General features: G+C 37.7%; 1 long non-coding RNA gene and 1 pseudogene across 1 annotated transcript in view; one reads left to right on the forward strand and one right to left on the reverse strand.

Annotated features, from left to right (window-relative positions):
* LOC103673066 overlaps window positions 1–22,189 on the forward strand; it is a 53,981-nt gene that overhangs the window by 21,808 nt on the left and 9,984 nt on the right. The window contains exon 3 of the long non-coding RNA XR_571304.2: window positions 20,420–20,593. This is a non-coding gene — a long non-coding RNA (uncharacterized LOC103673066). The remainder of the gene's footprint in view (window positions 1–20,419; window positions 20,594–22,189) is intronic.
* LOC103673065 lies at window positions 6,068–6,628 on the reverse strand (annotated as a pseudogene).

Here is a 22,189-nt window from a genome sequence, read left to right on the forward strand (position 1 = left end):
CCATTGATTTTTTGTTTTTGTATTATATTTTTCAATTCTAAAATTTCCATTTGATTCTTCTATATATTTTCTTTTCTTTTTTTTTTTTTAAGATTTTATTTATTTATTTGACAGAGATAGAGACAGCCAGCGAGAGAGGGAACACAAGCAGGGGGAGTGGGAGAGGAAGAAGCAGGCTCATAGCGGAGGAGCCTGGTGTGGGGCTCGATCCCATAACGCCGGGATCATGCCCTGAGCCGAGGGCAGACGCTTAACTGCTGTGCCACCCAGGCGCCCCATGATTCTTCTATATATTTTATGTCTTTGCTGAGACTTTCTATTTTTTTTCATTTATTTCAATCCTGTTTATAATTGTTTGTTGGAGCATGTTTGTTGGATTCCTGCTTTAACATCTTTGTCAGATATTTCTAACCTCCGTGTCATCTACGTGTTGGCGTTTGTTGATTATGTCACCCCATTCATGTTGAGATTTTCCTGGTTCCTGGTAGGATGAATGATTTTTGATAAAAACTTAGATGTCTGGATCTTATTGAAATCTTCTGTTATAGTAGGACTCTTCTGGTTTAGATCTGGTAGGTGAAGAGGGGCACTGCCAAATTACAGTCAGGTAAGATAGAAATCCATGCTTCCCATTGGCAATTGGAGAAGAGATGATCCTCATTACTGCTGGGTATGGGTGTGGGTGGAAGATCAGGATTTTTGTTAGGTCTTTGCTGATACTACCCTAGCTTGGAGGGGGAGGAGTGCCTTGTTAGGGCTCCTCACATGGCCTCCACCAACACCACAGGGATGAGGATGTCCTTCTTACCACTAGGTAGTGATGAAAGTTCTGATTTTCTTTCTGATGGCCGAGTAATATTCCATTGTATATATGGACCACATCAGAAAGAACAATTACACAACATTTGCAGCAACATGGACGGGACTGGAGGAGATTATGCTAAGTGAAATAAGTCAAGCAGAGAAAGACAATTATCATATGGTTTCACTCATTTATGGAACATAAGAAATAGGAAGATCAGTAGGAGAAGGAAGGGAAGAATGAAGGGGGGGTAAACAGAAGGGGGAATGAATCATGAGAGACTGTGGACTCTGGGAAACAAACTGAGGGCTTCAGAGGGGAGGGGAGTGGGGGATTGGGATAGGCTGGTGATGGATATTAAGGAGGGCACATATTGCATGGTGCACTGGGTGTTAAACGCAAATAATGATCATGGAACATTGCATCAAGAACTGGCGATGTACTGTATGGTGACTAATATAACAAAATAAAATTTATAAAAAAAAAAAAGTCCTGATTTTCTTCTAGACCACCTCCGACACAATCCAGTGTGGTTACAGAGGGGCAGGGATGGAAATCTAGCCTCCCTACTGACAATGCTGGGATGGGGTTGGGTGGGGGGTGGACCTGGCATAGTGAAGAGCCCTGCCCCCATATAGGTATTCTTTGATATCACTCTAGTGAAAAGGTTGGGGTGCTTCATTATAGCCTGGCAAAGGTGAAAGTCCATGTATCCCACTTGGCATTTGCTGGTGAGAGTAAGGTTGGGGGCTGGGAACACTTTTCTCTGTGGTATTTGGCTAGAGTAGGATGGTTGTTTTAGAAAAGTTTTCAGTCTGGTTGGGATAGTCCTTTTGGATAATGGGAGCAAGTTTACTTTAGTTTTTTAAAATTTGATTAATTAATTAATTTTTAGGTGCCTATTGGAATTTCTGGATTACTGGTTTTTCCAGAAAGCAGTCTGGAATACCTGAAGCAAAGAAAACCCCAACCCCCAAACCCAAAAACCTAGAGAACTTACCACTGTGTCTTTCCATGGATCTCAGAATCTCTAGCCAGACCTTATGTTTTCTCCATCTTTCAGAGTCTTTTTATGTTGGTTTTATGTATAATGTCCAGTTTGTTTGTTCATTTATTTATTTATGCTCTAGTTAGCAGAAGGAATAGGGAAAAGCACTCCAACTCCAGTTTTCCAGAAGTAGAAATCTCTCTGATGTCAAGATAGAGTAGCTTTGAGGTTTTGCCCAACACTACCTTATCCAGCCAACCTTTGAGGTTTTAAAGGCTCAGTGGGTTCTCATGAGACTTTCACTTTTGGTTCCCCGCTTTGGTCTTAAAGCTGAACCACTCTGAGCAGTATCTGGCTGTGTAAGAGGTGTGCCTCCTCCTGCCCAGGCCGCTACCATGTTGTAAACCCATTCCCTGACTACACCCTCATACGCTTATGTATGTATCTTCTCAGTTGCTTCTTCTAAGTCCTTCTCAGTGTCTAGCATATGTCTGCACTCTGTTGAGAAACTTGTTAAAAATTTTCTATAGTCTGGAGAATGAGTACCAAAGGGAGAAAAATAATCTTAATTATGCTATGATTTGACATGCTGTAATATTTGTTCAGGTCAATTTTAAATTTATCCTTCAGTGATTTTATTTTTAAACGGGCTTTTTTTGAATTGTCCAAAATGCCTAGGAAGGAAAAAAGTTTGATTCTCTTTATAAGAAAACTGTTGCGTATGTGTTATATTGCTGAATAGTAGAGAAAGACTAAATGATATTGAAAATAATGGGGTAAATGAAAAAAAAGTCTCAGCTTAAATACTGTGTCTGTCTTGTTAGAGAAGTGCTTGTGTAATTTTAATTCCAAATGCCTCCATATTTGCCATCTGTTTTTCCCTGGCATTGAGAATCAAGAAAGGCCAGACAGAAAGTACGTGAAATAAAATGGTTATTAATGCAGAAAGTGTGTTTAACCCTAAAACCTTATTATCAGTTAAACTAATATTATGGATTCATGATTTTCTTTCAAAAATAATTTCCCCCCTCTAAACTGTCTTGGACAAGCCACTTCTTGCTACCAGCCATGTCTCAAGGGATGTGTACTGACTGGAAATTTTGAGCTTCTATAAAAGCGTTTATTAAATTTTTGAATAATTGCATTAAATACCAACAATAAGCAATCATCATTTTCATGTTTGTTGAGCAATTGCTCCTTGTTGAACCACAAACTTGGGCTACAAAATTCAGAATAAAGGACAAAGTACAAGAAGTTCTTTGCATGGATAAAGCATTCGTAGATACTAAGAAACAAATAAACCAAACAAACCTCAACTAAAACCAAATTGAACATGAAAATAGCATTAGGACAAGTCCAATATACCTGGCGGAAAAATAAATCATAACAACAGTGTGTATTAACACAATTCTTTTCCGAAGAGTTTATGTCTACCTTTTCTCTGCTTTCTGCTTCTTTTCCCTTCTAAACTTAGGATGGTTCAAGGACAGGAGAGATGATATATTGTTCTTACTTTTCCTTCACTTACAAGGGAAACCAGAGAATGTGGAAATATCTTCAGGACATACATCCTCCAACTACCTTTCCAGTGAGAGGAAATCCCTTCTCAGGATCATGTCTGTCTAAACTAGAGCAGGGCCAGAGAACTACTCCCACTTTGATGCATGTTTTTGTTTGTTTGTTTTATTTTTATTTTTTGCTAGCTTCAATTGTTGGAGGGTCTTTTCTTATATGGAGCCGAATTGTTCCTCTGTGATCTCGTTTGGACATAGGGGGTAATTCTAGGCTCTATTCCATATGATAGGCTTTAAATGCTTCTTTCTTCTGTAGGTTAAGTATTCTCAGGTTCTTCAAGGGTCAGTTTTGAGAGTTCTTCTAGATGGTGTAACATCATAATAACCCTCTTCTTTTAATGTTACCTATGTTATAAATGTACCTACTAAAATGTGGTTAGAAAGTCAATTTAAGAAAATTTCAATTCAATTCAATCCAGGGAATAGTTTTCAAGCACTTTTGATGAGCCAGACACTCTGTTTGGCCCTGGGGCTGTGATAGTGAACACGACCATCTGTCCTCCTGAAGATCGCAGTTAGCAAAGACAGATATTCAATAAGTAATTACAACTGTGATGAGTGTTATGGAAGAGGATGTAAAGTTGTCTAAAGCAAGGGGGGTTTAATTAATCCTGGAGAGTCATGGAAGGCTTCTATGATGAGGAGATGTTTAAGAAGACTTGAAGCATGAGTAAAAATTAGCTGAGATAATAGAGGTTCAGGCAATGGAAGTGGTACAAGAGGAAGATTTCAGGTTCCCAAAGTCCAAGGGAAGACACTTTTTAAGAAGAGGATTCCAAGTTCTCACGTTAGTGGAGAGTCTTGAGTGGCTACAACCATTAGGTAATGGGGAACTCCATTGTTCAGGAAGGAGCAAGCCCTTGATTTTCTTTCTGTGTCATGCTACCTAGCTTTTGCAATGATTCCTCTTCTTATTTATACTACAGTTTTTCTCTTTCTTTCTTTCTTTCTTTCTTTCTTTCTTTCTTTCTTCCTTCCTTCCTTCCTTCCTTCCTTCCTTCTTTTTCTTTCTTTCTTTCTTTCTTTCTTTCTTTCTTTCTTTCTTTCTTTCTTTCTTTCTTTCTCTTTCTTTCTTTCTCTCTTTCTTTTTTCTTCTTTCTTTTATTTAAATTCAATTAGTTAATGTATAGTGTATCATTAATTTCATATGTGGATGGGGTAACTGGGTGATGGGCATTAAGAAGGGCATGTAATGTATAATGAGCACTGGGTTTTATATGCAACTGATGGATTACTGAACTCTACACCATGGTTTTAACAGCTGTCCTGGTTATGTGAACATATTATCTCCAAAAAAAAAGTGCTTTAAAGATTTTACTTTTGGAAATAAGTGCTCAGCAGACAATCCCACTTGCTACTTAGCTATATTTATGTGCCACACAGCTAATTAGATAAAAACCAAAAGTGTTCCATGGATTTTGCATAAAAGAATTTATTGGTGACATTCCAAAGAGCTCTTGGTAGCTTAGTGGGAAATGTCAGATGGCAGTGGGTTGGGGAGTGAATAGGAGGTGAGCTAGTAAATACAGAGAATGCAGACACTCTAAAGAATCTTGGCTGTAGAAAGAAGAAAAGGGATAGGGTAAGTATCTAGAGGAAAAGAGGGATAAGGAAATGTCAGGGTTTTTAAAAATTTTATTTATTTTTTTTAGAGAAGAGACTATGGCAAGATTAAATATTGCTGGAAGTACATTACTATTTATGGCAAAGTAAGAAATATGGGGAAAAGCTTCTCTAAAAGGAGTCCTCATCTATGGCCTTTGGTTGTTTCCAATTTGGTTTAGAAGGTAAATGTAAAACATAAGTATGACATAGAATAGGATATCCTATAATAAAGAACTTTTATTGTGAACTAGTGTGATGAGAAAAGGAAAAAAAGAAAATTAGGTACTATATGTTGAAGTGACAATATTTTCAAAAGGTGGTAGCAAACCAGCGATTAACTTGGGCTGGTAGTGTAGAAACAGAAGAGATTTTGAGGCTCATCTCCTTTATTTTCAATCAGTTTGACTTTAGGCAAGTTATGCAGCTTTTCCAAGCTTCTGTTTTCAGTTTGTGAAAAGGGATCATGGTGCTGAACTCACACTTTTGTGTTTGTGAAGAGGAGATAGTTCTTGTAAAGCTCCTACTGTGATTAATTGTACAATAACTGATAGTTCATATAAAATCATAGATCATGGGACTTGAATGACAAAGACACTATTACTCTATCATGGTTTGCACATAGTAGCTCTTCACTAAAAAACTGGAGAGAAGAAAGGAAGAAGTGAAATGCACAACATGCACAAATACATGAAGTGAAAAATATGTGTGAGGACTGATGACAACAATTCAGACAAGTCTATAGGTGACGCCCTACAGTTTCATTGTGTTCTTGATATTAGGAAAATCTGGGAGATCAGCGTTCTTGGAAGTTAACTCCCTAGCAGTAATTCATGTTAGAAGTGTTAATTACATTATCTGTTATAACAGGTACAAATCTCCGTCCAAAATAAACCAGAGATGTAAGAAACATGACTTGATTCTTCTACATATCAACTAAATTTTTCTTTGAATCTTTGTGGTTGGTGTTATCTTATTTTATTATATGAGTTCTTATCTCATAATCATAAACATAACCCTGCAGTCCAGCTAAACTTGGAAAAGAGTAAGGAAAATATGAACCCATAGAAGTTCAGCGAAAGCACAAACTTATAGAATATTTCGAGCAGATGGGGGTGAAGGGGTACTCTCCTGAGCTATAGAAAGAGTGGTCAGGTTGTTAAGATAAAACAAAAGTCAAATTTATTAGATTAGTCCAGAGTCAGCAATGGTGATCTTCTTGCTGGTCTTGCCATTTCTGGACCCAAAGCGCTCCATGGCTTCCACAATATTCATGCCCTCTCTCACCTTGCCAAAGACCACATGCTTGCCATCCAACCACTCAGTCTTGGCAGTATAGTTGAAAAACCGGGAACTGTTAGCATTTGCCATGTACAAGATGCCAGGACCTATATGCTTCGGGATCAAACTCTCATCATCAAATTTCTCCCCATAGATGGACTTGCTGCCAGTGCCATTATGGCATGTCAAGTTACCACCCTGGCACAGATCCTGGAATAATCCTGTGAAAGCAGGAACCTTTATAATGAAATCCTTTTCCCCCAGGGCTCAGAGCACAAAAGTTTTCTGCTGTATTTGGAACTTTCCAAACAGCTGGAAGGAGATGGGGCCCAAGGGCTTGCCCTCCACAGCAGTGTTGAAGAACACAGTGGGGCTGACCATGGCTGAGCAGTGGGGGCAGCTCCAAGGGGTGGCATCATCTGCAAGGTGTCTTTGAATCTTTAGTTTCTCAGGACATCAGACTCTTAAATTGTCTCTCTTTTCCCTCACTTGGGTCTAAGTTCCAGGGAGATATATGTAATTTCAAGATGTTGTATGACCCATCTTGTTTCTGAGTCATCTGTCCACATAGATATTTGCTGATCGGTCTACGGATTTGATTTCATTTGGTCCTTGCTCCCTGATCCATACAGTAAATTATTGAGACAACTCTCATTCTTGTATACCTAGGGCCTCAGGTCCAGTGGGTCTCTCTGATGTTTTCATGCCAGGCTTGAAAACCGATACATCATTCTATAGCTTTTATGCTATTACCTGGTAAGGGATTTCTCCTGGGATTTATCTATGGCTTCATTTGCCTTGATGTCTACTTTGTGACTCTATCACTTCTATGGGTTTATGATCTAGGAAAAGGGGCAAATATCCACATTTATTCTCTGTCTCCTAAACCATATCAGGGTCTTGTCTCCTCACTGAAGTTTTAATGTGGAGACCAGAGTCAAGACTATCTCTCTCTAAACAACCATACTTTGTCTTTCTTGTGCTGTCCCTCAGCCTAATTATTTTTCTCGTATTTGGGGAAAATCCCTCCCTTTATAGTTTTTGATAGCTTCCCCCGGATTCATTTTTTGCCTCCCAAATAACCACTTTATGGCATTAGGATCTGGAGAAATAAACCAGGGACGCATAGGAAGCTTCTGTTTTCCACCCTACCCTGGCACACCCACATCCTCAGGAAATAACTAGAATAGACTATTAGCCTGCATTAAGTGAGCAAGTGGAAAGGGAAAGCGGGAACTTTAGGGAAAAATCATTTATATTTCAACATCCCGTGATAATGACAACACATTACATTATCTTACAATTTGATGTATAACTTGTAAAAAGTAAGTTGATAAAGGCCCTACATTGATTATTTAAATTTGATCAGTGTCTCCAGCAATGCACTTCGGCATATTTCTATTCATCTGAATTCTTTGGAAAACAACGTGGACAAAGAATTCAGATTAGTTGGCAGAAATGTTAATGTCTGGCGATCGCAATTCTGAGATTATAGCGGCAACATTTTTAGACGGTTATATGGGTCTTACAGCTCATTTTACAAAGGAGATTACCACAATCCAGACTTTCGTCTGTTGGAAAGTCTGGAAAATTCAATACTGACTTTTACCCAAGGTTCTTGGTTACTTCCCAAGGGCATAAAATTACTTTTTGCAGTTTTGTGCTAAGTGGTATAGCATATACTATTTTTATTTACTTAAAATTTTATTCAATATAAAAATCAATTATCAAGTTGGTAGATTTTCACTTTTAGTCAATGCCCTCATGGAAATAAATTTCTGATCTTTGCTTTGTGTAATTGACAAAATATCAGGGTGAATTCTATTTAATTTTTGAAATCTAAGCAGTGTTACATGGCTTGTAATTGCTTTTGTTTCCCAGGCAGTTTCTCTACTAGATATTCTCTCCATACCAACCTCAGGATAGGTTAACATCCCTCAGAGATACGTGTAGGATTCAATGTTCTAGCATTAACATTTTCAATGACACAGCACAATGAAATTGAAGATCAGCAAGGTGATGAGTCATGACATAAATATTCAATATTACTTTCCTAAATGTCCAAATATATATTTGGTTCTAGGCTTTAGACATAAACCTCTGATGATACTAGAAGGATTTATGGTTAAGGGTAATACTACCCTCCAGGAAAGTTTCTAAAGAAACCCGTCATCTATACTAGTTGTAAAAGCCCAAGTGTGAGTGCAGCTATAGGGCTTCTTGCCCCCATGACAGTAGCAGGGATGTTGCTAAAATATTCTTCTATTCAAAGTGTGTATGATGTTATTATCGAACAATTGATGTCTCTGGGCCATCTGGCATTTCATAGCTAGGCACTGCACCAGCACCATGTGGTGAAGTGCTAGGGGCAGGAAATTGTGGTTTATTTCATTGTTTTGCTAACAAAGACTCAGAAGTCAATAATTGCTTGACATTTCTGAAAGTGTCTTCCAGTTGGAGAGAACACACTTAGACGATGAAATAATGAAAGGGTTGTGCAATGAATTTGTGTGTGTGTGTGTGTGTGCAATATACAAAGTCTGGTATGTGATGGTCTGGTTTTGCTTCTGGAGAAGATAAATTGTAGAGTATGATTGTCAGCACACCTCTGTCTAAAGTGAGTGAAGTAATTCAAGCAAACACACATTTTACAAGGTCGGGATTCATTTTTCTGTTCTCTTCCTGACTCAGATACATGATATATAAAAGTGAGGGAGGCCTCTTGAATTCTGTCTGAGTGTATCTGATATTAGTCCTGCAGTTTGGACACATTCACATATGTTAACATATCAAGAATCCCAGGTATCAGGGCTTTCAACAGCAACATTAGAAAATTCTAGGCATAGACTTTCCAAACCAACTTACCAGAATGTCTATCAGTAGGTGTCAGTTTAATGTCTGTAGTAGTGTCTGTGATAATCAAATCATTGCTGCCTTGGGCCAGAACTTCACAGAGTGGCTAACTATGGGTCTGACCATATAATTATATTTAAAGTCAGAATGATGGAGTTGAAATTTCATGAGTCAAAGAGAAGGATGAATTTGGGCCCTGACACCCAGTAAATCTGAATAGGGGCAAATTACAAAACCCACTTGAATATTAATTTTATTATGAAGACAATAATAACTTCCTTAAAGCATTGTTTTAAAGATTAGTTGAGAAAAGAAGTATGAGATCACAGACCTAGATTTAGGGCTCAATAACTTTTAGATGAATCTTTTTAGGTAAATATTTAATTACCTTAAAAAAATCCCCATTTCTAATACTTTTTTTTTAAACAAATAGAGACTCTTAACAGGGTTAGAGTAAGAGGGGTAAGCCTTTCTACCTGATTTTTCATTTTATTTTTCAGACAACAAATGTGATTTCCCCTACATTTCTAGTATGATAGAAAGGATAAGGGTTTTGGATTTGTGTGTGTTTGAATTTTCCATATGTTTTAGCCTCTTAGATTTTAAGAGATGGGTGTCTGTTGCAGGAGAGGAGAGGTTGCAAGAAAGCAGTGGTGATCAGCTTTGCTTCAGCAAAGTACAGAGAGTGTGAAATGTCTAACAAAGTGCAGGCTTTGAATAATGTTGCCTTTGAAACTCATTCATTTGTGGGAACATATTGGCTGTTCTTATTTGGCACAAACAATCTAAAAGATAGTCTGCACTGGTCAGTTTTCAACTGGATATTTGGTCTACATGGACATATCTAGCCTTCAGTTTCCAGAAATCTCTCTGGGTCATTTGGCATTGCTTTACATTGGGTAGGAAAGAAGCTAGCCATCTGAGCACTTGCTTTTGAAAAACTCTCAGTTCTGAATATTGGAGAGACATCCATTTTTATTCTTAGAAATGACTTAATCATTTTAACATTCGATCATTTATTTATCCATGATTCAAGTTTTTATTTATTCAAATATTCATATACATGCATTCAAGAAATAAGTTAAATGCTGGCACAGCTAAGGCACTGGGCTAGATCACCTGATTTGAGTCATTCGCCTGGACAAATGTTCCATGTGCCCATCAGGGTTGTGGGATTTCTAGTTTGCATTAGGGTTTTTCAGAAAAAGAGAACCAATATGTTTGTTTCTTCCTTATGAGAAATTGGCTCATGCAATTATGGAAACTGAGAAGTCTAAAAATCTGAAGTTGCTAAGCTCAAGACCCAAGAAGAGCTGCTATTTTAGTTGGAGTCTGAAGGCAGGAAAAGAACAGTGTCTTGGTTCAAGGCAATCAGGTGGGAGGAGTTCTCTTTTACTTGTGTGCCGGCCAGCCCTATTGTTCAAGTCTTCAACTAATTGGATGAGGCCCACCCACATTATGGAGAGCAATCTGCTTTACTTATAAGGCCTACTGAATCAAATGTGAATCTCATTTTAAACCACCCTCATGGACATATACAGCATAATTTTTGACTGAATATCTAGGCAACCCATGGCGCAGTCATGTTGAGGCATAAAACTAATCACCACACTGTTTTTATTGTTGGAATAATAAAATGTTGAACTAAAAAAATTGTTATAAATCAAAACATATCTTTAGAATGCTTATTTTCCTGAGCTTGATACTTCTCCTATAGAGAGTCTGTCATTTCCTCTCAGCTTCAGAATTTTTTAAGTTTTATTCAAAATTCCAAGTACTCCTAAAAGTTATTGACCAGTGTCCTGCTTTAGAATCCTCCTAAAGTTTGTCTATTTAACAGTTATTCAAATATTCAAATATATATCCAGCCCTGGGAAGGAACAAATGTTACTTCAACTTTCTTAAATTCATCAATAGTTTTGAGGACTATAACATAAAAGAGAAAATTTATTTTATATTACATACATCCTCAGTAGATATTTCACACTTTCCTGTGTGCAGAACTTCTACTGGAACGATGATCTCTATTCAACTGCCATAAAACAACTCCCACACCAAGAAAGCTGCCTTGAATTTTTATATATTTTTAAGCAGGTTCATAAAAAATAGGTCCCTTGCCCTTCTGTAGAGATGAAAGAGCAATAAATATATTAATATCATTCAAAGAAGTGTGAACATAAAGTGAACTTCATGCATCCTTATTCTAATTGCAAATCATTCTTGCTCTTTCATGGTCACATCACATATAATGAGATTCAGTCAGAGGTCACCTTTAAAAGCAAATCCTTGGCCCAACATACTTGTTTTCTTCCACTCTCTGTCTCCCACCTTCAGGCCCTCTGGGTCCTCTGTTCTCACTGTTAAATTCAAGATCTTCATATGAGCTTCTGCTGTGGTTCCAGGGTTTGGAATCACTCATCCTTATGTATACAGCGATACCTCAAGACTAGAGGAAATAACCGACTTCAACTGAATCATGCCTTCAGTGAGAACGTGTGTTAGCCCATATGCCCTTTCATTTATGCTCTTCAACCATTTAGCAGTGACAAACTTAAATCAGGCAAAAAACAATTAAGAATTAAGTTTGCTTTATGTTCAGGTAGGCAATGAACCATACCCAAATAACTTTTTTTTTTTAATCTTTTGCTCCCAAGTCTGGCCCTAACTATTGATAGAATAGTTAACTCAGTATATATGCTGTCACTTGGAGTTGATGTCCCATGTGCTGCTCACCACGTTTTTCTTCTGTTCTGACCTGTTAATAATAATAAACACATGCCAATAGCTGTTCTCCACCCCTCTTCTACCAAAAAGTTTTGGTACCCTGGGATAAGCCCTCAGTTCTCATGTGGTGCCACTCACACCACCCATACCCTGCATTTTCCAGGTAGGAGTGTTTTCATTATCATTTCTCCATTGAATTCTTTTCCCTGGTAAAGTATCTACCATTCAAAATCCCACCAGAGGACACAAATTTGATTTTGGAAAACCATATATTCTAGAACCAAGCTTTCTAAATCTCATTAAAGAACACTTCATTTCCCTATGCCTTGGTCCAGTTAATACCTTAATTAATGAATTTTTCATTTCAATTATTAGAAATCTTATACCCTTGTTTTAGGTCTCTAGGGTTTGATGACCAGATTTCTTTCATAAATAAATTCCATCTGCCCTCAAGACAGGCATCTAATGGCTTATGGCTAGTTGAATTTTATTTTGAGGGCTAAATTACAGACAGATCTTTCTTCCTGAACTTAGTTAAGACTCAATTTGTGTAGAATAAAAAATTGATTCCATGAAATCAGATATTAGATTAAAATGCTTTTAGAACATTTTAATATAATTATAAGATGATTAAACTTAAATTCAGAAACTGAAGGGATATTTTTTTTAATGGAACACTTATTCTAAGTAAGACTATTAAAAGATTACATTGCATAAACAATCTGAAATTCCAAATGTAAGTAGTAACATAGATTGGAAGTTCTTTCAGTGGAGATTTTTAGACATCATAATTTCCTGAAACTGGCATATATTATAGAAGTAATTAATTGCAGATTTCTAAAATTCTAAAAAGAATCCATTTAATCTCTATCTCTTGTGTATTGTAATGAAGAATGTAGTCATGTCCATATTATTTCTTTAGGTGAACCACTTGAATTGAATGAAAGAATATAACCGAATAATTGCATTGACTGAAAAAGCTGAGTATTTTTGGCATTTGAAATGGCCTCGGGCTTCCTATTACATTTATGATTTTCTCTTTGGTTTTGCAGCAGTACGTGTGTAGGTTTTGTGTATCTCTCATATTAGCTTTCTGGAATTGAGAGGTGGGGTGAAGCCTGGAAAACTCCCCCAACAAGATCAAGTTCCTGTTGACTAATTCTGTGATCACCAAGAACAGTCTCTGAGTCCTTGAGGCCAAAGGCTGTGGCACAGGCTGTGTTTGGAGCTGAGTGTGGTTTCTGAGAGGCTTCAGCTCAGTGGATGAGGACAGGCTCCAGGAAGCCTTCGGTCACATATTCACAAACCAGTGTGAGTAGAGGGTCTGTGGGTGTGATGAATGCCTGGATGACTCATGGGGGAGGGGAGTGTTAACAGGACTCTCCATCAGACGCCACTTGCTATAATTTTCCTACGTTCTGCTTGGAAAGCCCCCCTCATGGAGGAGAGGCAGGTTGATGTTTGTCTATTTCAAAAGTGCTCTGGTAGAGACAAGTATTTTCATTTTCAAAAGCCCTGAGAATCCCTGAAAGGCTATCTAACTGGTCAATGTACTGGAGCCCATTCCCTTAACCAAAATATTGTTTATTCTCCCTTTTGGAGACTTGTGCTTCCTCCTACTGCGATTTGAATCAATGGAAGTCCAAACTGGGGTTGGCTCTTCGTTTCTTCTCTCAACTGTGTCCTAGCTACCCAAGGTTAACCTCTCCATCTGGGTTCTTTATTTTATATTTTAAATAGTAAATGGAGGACTTGCTTTCCCCACCACCTTGCCATGATAAAGGTAATAACTTCTCATTATAGGAAGGTTGGCAAAGTAAAAAGAAAACAAAATTATTTATGGCTCCACTCAACCACAGTAAACTATCACTAATTGTTAGTGGTTTCTTTCTTTCTTTCTTTCTTTCTTTCTTTCTTTCTTTCTTTCTTTCTTTCTTTCTTTCTTTCTTTCTTTCTTTCTTTCATCCAAACTCCCTCAGCTCATACCCTTTGCTCCATATACAGCATTCAGTGTGGGGTTTTATCATATATTTATAACTCCTTTAGGAGTTATATACATGTCCACTTTAGACAGTTTGGTAGACAAAATCTATATATACAAGAAAAAATACCCATCACCAGCATTAATACTTTAGTATATTTCTCTACCAGTCATGGTTCATTGTCAGCATGAAAGAAGGTTTCCTTTATAACCAAAAACTTTTTGTAAATATTATTTATGAAAGTCAAGGAAGAGAGAATATTTTAGGGATCTATCAAAACTTTTTAAAAACAATGTCTTCAGAGTATTTCCAATATACTATTTGGTGAGAAAACAAAGCATATGGACCATCATGGAGAAGCCCGCATCTCAGAGTGACTTCTTGTGTACAATCCTGTTTCTTCCCCCTTCCTTCATTCCCAACATCCTTATCTATGACACTAAAAAGAAACTAGAAAACTTCTGTCTTGTTTTGATTTTTTTCCTTCAAAGTCCTGCAAATACAGATTCCCTGAAAATGTACCAAGATTTACAGGAAGAAATGGTAACTTGTATACTTTTAGTCCTTTTATGTACTTCTTACTAGCTTTGTTTTATCTGTATCCTTACAGATACAGATAAAGATATTTATCCTTATCTTTTATTTATTTGTAGTTCATATGGAATATTTAAAAACACAGATGATGATTATTTTTCACATAATAAAGAGTATTAAATACCTTACAGAGGGCAGGCACATATTAGATGCATTTCTTGTTATTGCTAAGAAATAAGATTGAATGAATAAATTCTATTTATGTTATAGTAGCAAACAGATGAAAAACCCTAGGCCCTTCTCTGGAGTACAAATTTTAAATTCAGAATCCAGAGAACCTTGTAATTGTATTATTAGAGCACACCTGGAAAGGTTAGGAAAACAAAGATCCCAACTTCTGACGGTGTTTTGGGAGAATCACAAATGTGATGAATTTCAAACTTAGGATCTTTGATTTAGAAAGCTTTGATTTAGCATTAAAAAAACTCTGCATTTTCCCTAGATTTATTAAGAAAAATTTACAGAAAGAAAGATTTTTCCTGGCCATGATCAATGCAGACAAAATCATTTGCTGTTTCAATTGCACAAGGAAAAACACAAGTAATGATTAATTGATCTAATTTTTTATGTGATTAATAAAGCATTCTGCTCACTATTAATGTGTGATAAGAGATGTGACTTTTCTTTTTAATATAGAAAAATCATCAAGGGGATGATTTTATATTGCATTTCTACTTTTCTCAATCGAATACTTTTTTGAGAAAACTTTTTGTTGAAGTATCACACATGCAAAAATGTGTGCAAATCCTAAGTATATAGTTAGATCAATTTTCACAAAGAGAATACACTCATGCTACCAATGGCCTGATCAAGAGCTAAAAACTTGCTTGTACCCCACAGGCTTTTTGTGCCTCTCCTCTTCCTCTTCCTCCTCCTCCTCCGTCCTTAAACTGCATGATGATGAGCACATCATGACAAGCGTATTCTTTAATTCCCATCCCTATTTGGCCCCTCACCCCACCCCTCCCCTCTGGAGATGTGAATTTTTTTATTCCCCTCTCCCTTCTTCCCTCCTTCCCTTCCCTCTTACTTCCTACTTCTCCCCTTTCTCACTTTCTCCCACTTTCCCTCCTTCCCTCTCTTTTTTCTTCCATTCTCTATTTTGTTTTACAGAATTTTAAAGGCAACTTTCAAGGTATAATATCAATATGTGTTATGAAAGAGTTTTCATTATATTATTGAGATATTACATATTGAATCACCATTTGATCCACCATTTCCCAGATTTAAATGAGTATGCTCATTGTTTTAAGCACATTTGTTTCAAATAAATACGTCCTTGTGTAATTATTGAATGCTACTTTAAAACTAATTCACAAGACAGTTTGTGTAAAAATCAGCAGCCTTCCATTTATGATTATGAGCTCCCAGAATCCTTATTAGTGAACTGGAAGTGTAAGGAAGTGGTGTATTGTCAAGGTCTCAATTCTGGCAGTTCTGGTATTTTCTCTGAGGAGAGGTGATGACTGAGTATTGTTTCTCCCAACGTTGAACTTCTTTTTTCCAGGGAGGCATTTTGATGAATAACATGAGCAACTAAATACTCTCGATATTCTTGCAGATTTGATTTTGCGCACACCAGTGTGTAGAGATAAAGATATTAATGAAATGAAGCAATCCGGACTCTGACTAGTGAGCAGTGTGAGGGAGAAATGCAGTGAATGGTTTCAGTTCCGGCGCTGGTGTAAAACAGAAGGAGTTTTACAGCGAACAGCGGAAGGGTTTGATCTCAGAATTTAACAGTTCTTGCTTGAGCGACACATAGTAGAGGGTCCACCAACCCTTTGCCTTGTGAAACATCAACATTTTTCAGGCAGTTTAAGTCTTTGTAGAAATGAGAAGGTGGCGGGATGCCAATATAGGAATTTGCATCAGGGCCAAAATAGTGTTTAGAGAACAATTTGGTCTCTTCTGTAGCAATCTGGGGTGATTTTTCAGTTTCGATGTCTGACATAAGAATTGGTGACTTGTCACCTGCCTGCTCAGGTTTGCATGGAGTGGGTTGGGGTTCTGATAAAGAGGGTCATGAATGAGCTTATGAATGTAGGTTAGGTCTCCTATGGTTTGAGAGGTCTGACAACTTAAGTACTTTACATTATTCATGGCCGTTCTATCACCTTTGTTAATAACACCTGAGTAGGAGACTGTTTCAGAGCGTGGGACTCTTATCTCATGCCATTGATTGAAATTGTCCTTTTGAAAATATAAGGCAAATGACTAGCAAAGGGATCAAAAGCTTTGATGTCCCCCTTCACCTCCCCCCCCTTTTTTTTAAAGTAAACTCTTCCCTCAATGTGGAGTCAAACTCATGATTCCAAGATCAAGAGTTGCGTGTTTGATCGACTGAGCCAGGCAGGTGCCCCTGATGACCCTCTTCTAGAGTGTTAGCTATGGGTAGAGGCATATGGAGGATAGGATACAAAGGTAGTTTTGAGGGAACATCCCAGAGAAGTCTTTAATTCAAAGTTAGAGAGTTTTGATTTTATTTCTTGGTGGAGGGGCACCCATAAGAATAAGTTAGAAGGGGGAGTGACAGTATCTATGGAAAAGATTTTGTCTTTTTCAGGCAGAGGTCTGCAGGATGCAATGGAGACAGAAACGTAGAGAAGGGGTAGTCAGTTTTCAAAGCGTTAGCCCAAAGTCCAACTTCCAGAAAATTGTTACCAGCCCTAGAAAAGGCTGGGCTTGAGAGACATCAGTAGACTCTGGAAGCAAACAACCTCTGCTCAGACCTGGAGGACACATCCTTAAACTGCGTCCTAAATACAACTAGAGGATACCAGGAACCATCTTGCGCAAATGAGAACAAATCTGTTGGCATGGCACAAAGCATAGCCAAGGGAGACCAGGACTGGCAGCATGTCTACTGTAGGTACTTGGGCAGGGGAATGTTGAGGATCCCCATAAAAGGGCCACAGCCAGCCTCTTCTCAGAGCACTGAGACCCACTAGCAGGAACCGCAGTGGTGTCTCAGACAACTGGGGTCTGACGCCACCTGGTATAGTCTGGCCACAACACTAGTCACAACTCTTCTTCCGACTGACTTGGTTTTGATTCCGTTTTTTAATCATCTCAACCTACCTGATCATGTCATGGGTGTTCACATGTGATCAAGCCACAGCTGTCTTTCTACCAGTGACAGATTGACCCCATTGCTCCCTGGCAGAGTTTCTTGCTCTCATTGCTAAAGGAACCCAGAAGATATGGGTATGATATAAGTCAGCGGCAGTGGGAAGGTAGAAATAGGTTTGCATTAGAGAGATCTGGAAGGTTGAATGGACAGATTTTGGTGATAAATTGGGTGTGGCCATTATAGAAGAGAGAGGAGGCACTGCTGAGCCTAGGTCATGGTATTCAAACTCTTTTGAGTTCTAAAGTCAAGGATATTGTCCTCAGAGGGGGAAAAAACCCCAAAACATGTGGATACCTTTTGTCCATAATATCAGGAGGTATGGAGATGTTAGCGAAAGGTTCAGAGATCTAAGCCATTTGTGGAGAAAATTCCTGAAGGCAGGACTGGATAACCTGAAAGATTCCTTCTGCTTCCTTAATATTAGGGTAGTTTTGGAACTTATATACTGCCGTATTGTTGGGGCCATTGATAGCTACGAGGAAGTCAGGAGGATGAGCTGGTACTTGTTTGTGTGAGACAAAGGGACTATAGGGGGGAAATATATTTTGTTTCAGTCCTGATCAACCTTAAGTGTTTGCAGGCATTCATAAGGGGAGGTTGAACAGATTATTAAAGGCACACCTTGGTCAAGTGTTTAGTACACTGATCTGCACTGTCTAATATGGTAGCCATTGGCCACATGTGACCAGTAAGGACTTGAAAGAAATGTTTACTAAGCCTCATTGAGATGTTCTGTAAGTGGAAAGTAAACATTCATTTTGAAGACAGGCCAAAAAACAAAACAAAAGAAGATGAATATCGCACTTTTAAAATATTGATTACATGTTGAAATCATAATATTTTGGGTATATTGGGTTCAATAATACATATTTGTATAATTTATTAATATATTAATACACAATTAAGTATATTATTAATTAAATAATATAATACATCATAATTAATTATATAATATGAATTGTATTATAGAATTACATAATATATAATATAATATAATATAATCAATATATAATTTATTAGTTTCAGAGGTAGAATTTAGTGATTCATCAGTTGCCTATAACACCCATTGCTCATTACATCAAGTGCCCTCCTTAATGCCCATCATCCGATTATCCCTTCCCCCGCTCCACCTCCCTTCCAGCAACCCTGTTTGTTTCCTAGAGTTCAGCATCTCTTATGGTTTGCATCCCTCTTATTTTTCATCTTATCTCAGTATAATGAAATATATTTTAACTTCTTTTCAAATGTGGCTACTAGAAAATTTCGCATTACATATGTGGCTTGTATTTGTGTCTTGCATTATATTTCTATTGGAAAGCGCTGCTCTAGATAATGTGTATGGGTATTTACTGGTGACAACGGGAAGGACTGAGGTCTCTGGAGGGAGGATGTAGAAAGGGAAGTGTGAAGGTTTGAGGACATAATTGTGGAGAATGTCCACACTCATAGGCCTAAAAAGTGAAGGAGGCCGGGAAGGAGTTGGAGAATGAACAGAAAGGGTGAAGAAGAAGGTGCTGCTGCAGGAACGAGAGAAAGAGGGAGCTTTAGGGAGGGGGCTCGAGCGAATAGGACCGTGCTAATTTGGCAATAATTCTCCAATTGCAATGATTCTATTGCTGTTGGAGAGTGTATGGATGTTTTTACCCCCAGAAAGTGAAATAATCCAGTTTTAATTTTAAGAAGATGATTTTGGCAACAAAATAAAGCATTGGGCTAAGGGAAAAGTTGTAGTCCAGGTGGCCAGTTAGAAAATTATGTAATCAGAGCAACCCCAAAGCCCTTAAGCATCTATAAAGCTGAACAGAAAAGAATCGTTTTCACTTTGAGAAAGAACTTTCTATTTTATTTTCTTGCAGTGAAAAATGAGGTAAGATTTTGGTAATTTAAAGCATGTGTCTTCTGTTTATAGAATCCAGGAAAATGGGTTGCAATGAAAATCAATGTCATAGATGATTAAAGATGTTTTGTGTGAGAAAAATAGGAAGATGTAAAGAAACTAAGGACGCACAAAATATAGGATTTCTAAGGAACAATGGTTGTCTTTTTGTATAATTGTCCCATGTAGGAAAAAGAGAAAAGAACATTATTCTCCATCCTTGAGAACATGACAGCAGAAGAGAATGGTTTCTAAAAAAGAGTTTTTCTGGAGACTCCGGCTCCATAACTTACGACCATTTCAGATACTTGTGTTTACAAACTGAACCCACTGCATCCTAGGATGTCCATTAAGCAGACATTTTGGTACCTGGAATGATTTATTGGGAGCTCCATTAGGGCAAAGAATAGATTGAAGTCCGTAAAAGTACAAAATTTAGGGTATCAATGTTCCTATTTAAATTTATATTATAAAGTCTTGACTAGTTCAAAAGAAAAGAGGAAAAAGTGGTGGTAGAAGAAAAGGAATGGAAGTGGTCATATGCGGAAATGAAACAAAAGGGAAGTGGCTGATCAATGAAAGACATTTGGAAAATAGGTCAAATGGAGCATGTGAGTCAGACACTGTATGTACAGAATTCGGATAAAAGCCATATCTGTTGCAGATTAATACTTGTCAATGGTAATAATAAGAATAACAAATAGCAGTAGCTAACACTTATTAGCATATTGTACTTACCAGCTAGTAAGTTTATAAGTTTTCACTTATTTATTTGTCATAATAACCTCACATAATAGGCATTATCTCAATGTTAGAGATGAGGCACATTGAGGTTGGGTAATTTGCCTAAGGTCACACATCGAGCTCACTAGATCGCACGGCCTCCTAAAATGTCAGGAAGACATAAGGTGTATCAGGCAACACGGGCTGGGTTACGCTACGGTAACAAATGACTCCAAAAACCTTAGTGCTACTTAACATAAGGATTTTTTTTTTAAACTTCGTTACAGGACACTTGATGGGCTTCATTTCTGGACTTCGCCCGAAGGAGCAGTCCCTCTCTAAGATGTTGTTTAGATGTCTTTAGGCAGAGGAAATCTAAAGCAATGGAAGAACCATGTGATGACTCTTATGGCTTCTACTGGAAGTGGAACATATCACTTTTTCTCACATTCCTTTAGCAAGTAAGTCATGGGGCAAGCCTGTCAATGGTGTGAGAAGTGCAATACTTCTGTAGGGAAGGCCTTTGGAGTATGAGGACCCATAGGGAGGGATTTTTGTCTTTTTGCTGCTGTCATTATATGAATCTTTAGCTTTGTAAGGATGCAAGTCAGAGAATAGTTGATTTGATGTCATTTCCCACCAAGGAGTTAATGTTACGACCCTGAAAATAATTCTTGGCTGTCAGTATTGAAAGGGGAGTGACAGGTTAGCAGAAATTCATGCAAAGGGGGACTATGAAATTGAGAGCAGCTATCTCTCGTCATGACCAGGAAGGGCAGTGAGGCCACAGCCCAAATGATTGCTGAGCAAGACACCGGGAGGAAGACTGGATTTCAGCAATATATAAGTTCACACATGACCGAAGGGAAGGGCTGACTAGCTTGAGGGCTGGTAGGGAAGGTTAGTTAGATCAAGCAAGGAGATCACAACCTCAGGAACTGGCGAAGGCTGAAGGGTTAGTTCAATGGGGGAAGTCAATTTTTGAGGGGGAAGGGTATGCCCTGAGTTCCTTTGTCTGAACCCCACCCCCCATGAATTCCTGGGGAGTGTGCTATGAAGTAATAGCAACATATGCAAAGGAGGAACAATTATAGATAGTCCTATTTATTAAAATGTAGAGAGATAATGGGCCCAACCAGATCTCTAGAAACCAAGTAATTAGAACGTGAACCTATGCGGACAGGTAGAGCAGACACATGAGAAAAGGGGAAGGACAATTTAATTCTTGAATTAATGTTGAATTCAGCCTGAATTTTTTGGGTAAATTGCTCATTTTTATGCAAATAAATCTGTTTTAAAGACTCTAAAAATATTTCCGCAAAGATGTAAATTGTTCTTGATGAATTCAATAAAAGCTAGTAATGATCACTTTTTGGAACTTAGAATAAATTCACATTAGGTGAGGGTATAACATTTAGAAATAAGACAATTTATTTTCCTTTCCAATGTTAAAGAACTCTAAAAGCTGCAGCAATACATTGGAACATGTGGGGAATGGAGACAAAAGTAAGATTTTATCTCATCGCTCATATATGCGAAAAGTTCTAATTTTTGTGCATTCTTTATAGCCTTTTCCCACATACATATAAAAGCTGTGTAATTAGAGATTCCATTTTCCATAAACAATTTTCCATGTTGAAGCACGGTCCTTATGATTATAATGGTTGCAAAATAGTTCACTGCATAGAATTAACATAACTTAATTCATTTAGTTTCTTTCAGTTTTCATCATTATTAGTACTGCAGGATCTCCTGGTGGTGGGATGGAGCCCAGAGTTGGGCTCTGTGCTTAGCTCGGAGTCCGCTTAAGATTCTCTCGCTCCCTCTCCCTTTGCTCCTCCACCCTGCTCTCTCTCAAATAAGTAAATAGATCTTTAAAAAAATTTAAAAATTAAAAAGAATTCTGCAGTAGATGGCTATGCAGAATATATGTATGAATATATTTTTTGGTGGTTGTTGTGGCAAAATTCCAAAACTGGGGTTACTGGGCCAGAGGTTATAAACACTTTATGATTACATGTAAATTGATTAAAAAAAGAATGGCAACACCAGTTTAA

Source organism: Ursus maritimus, unplaced genomic scaffold (genome assembly GCF_017311325.1).
Source record: "Ursus maritimus isolate PB19 unplaced genomic scaffold, ASM1731132v1 scaffold_4, whole genome shotgun sequence".
Classification (NCBI taxonomy): Eukaryota; Metazoa; Chordata; class Mammalia; order Carnivora; family Ursidae; genus Ursus; species Ursus maritimus.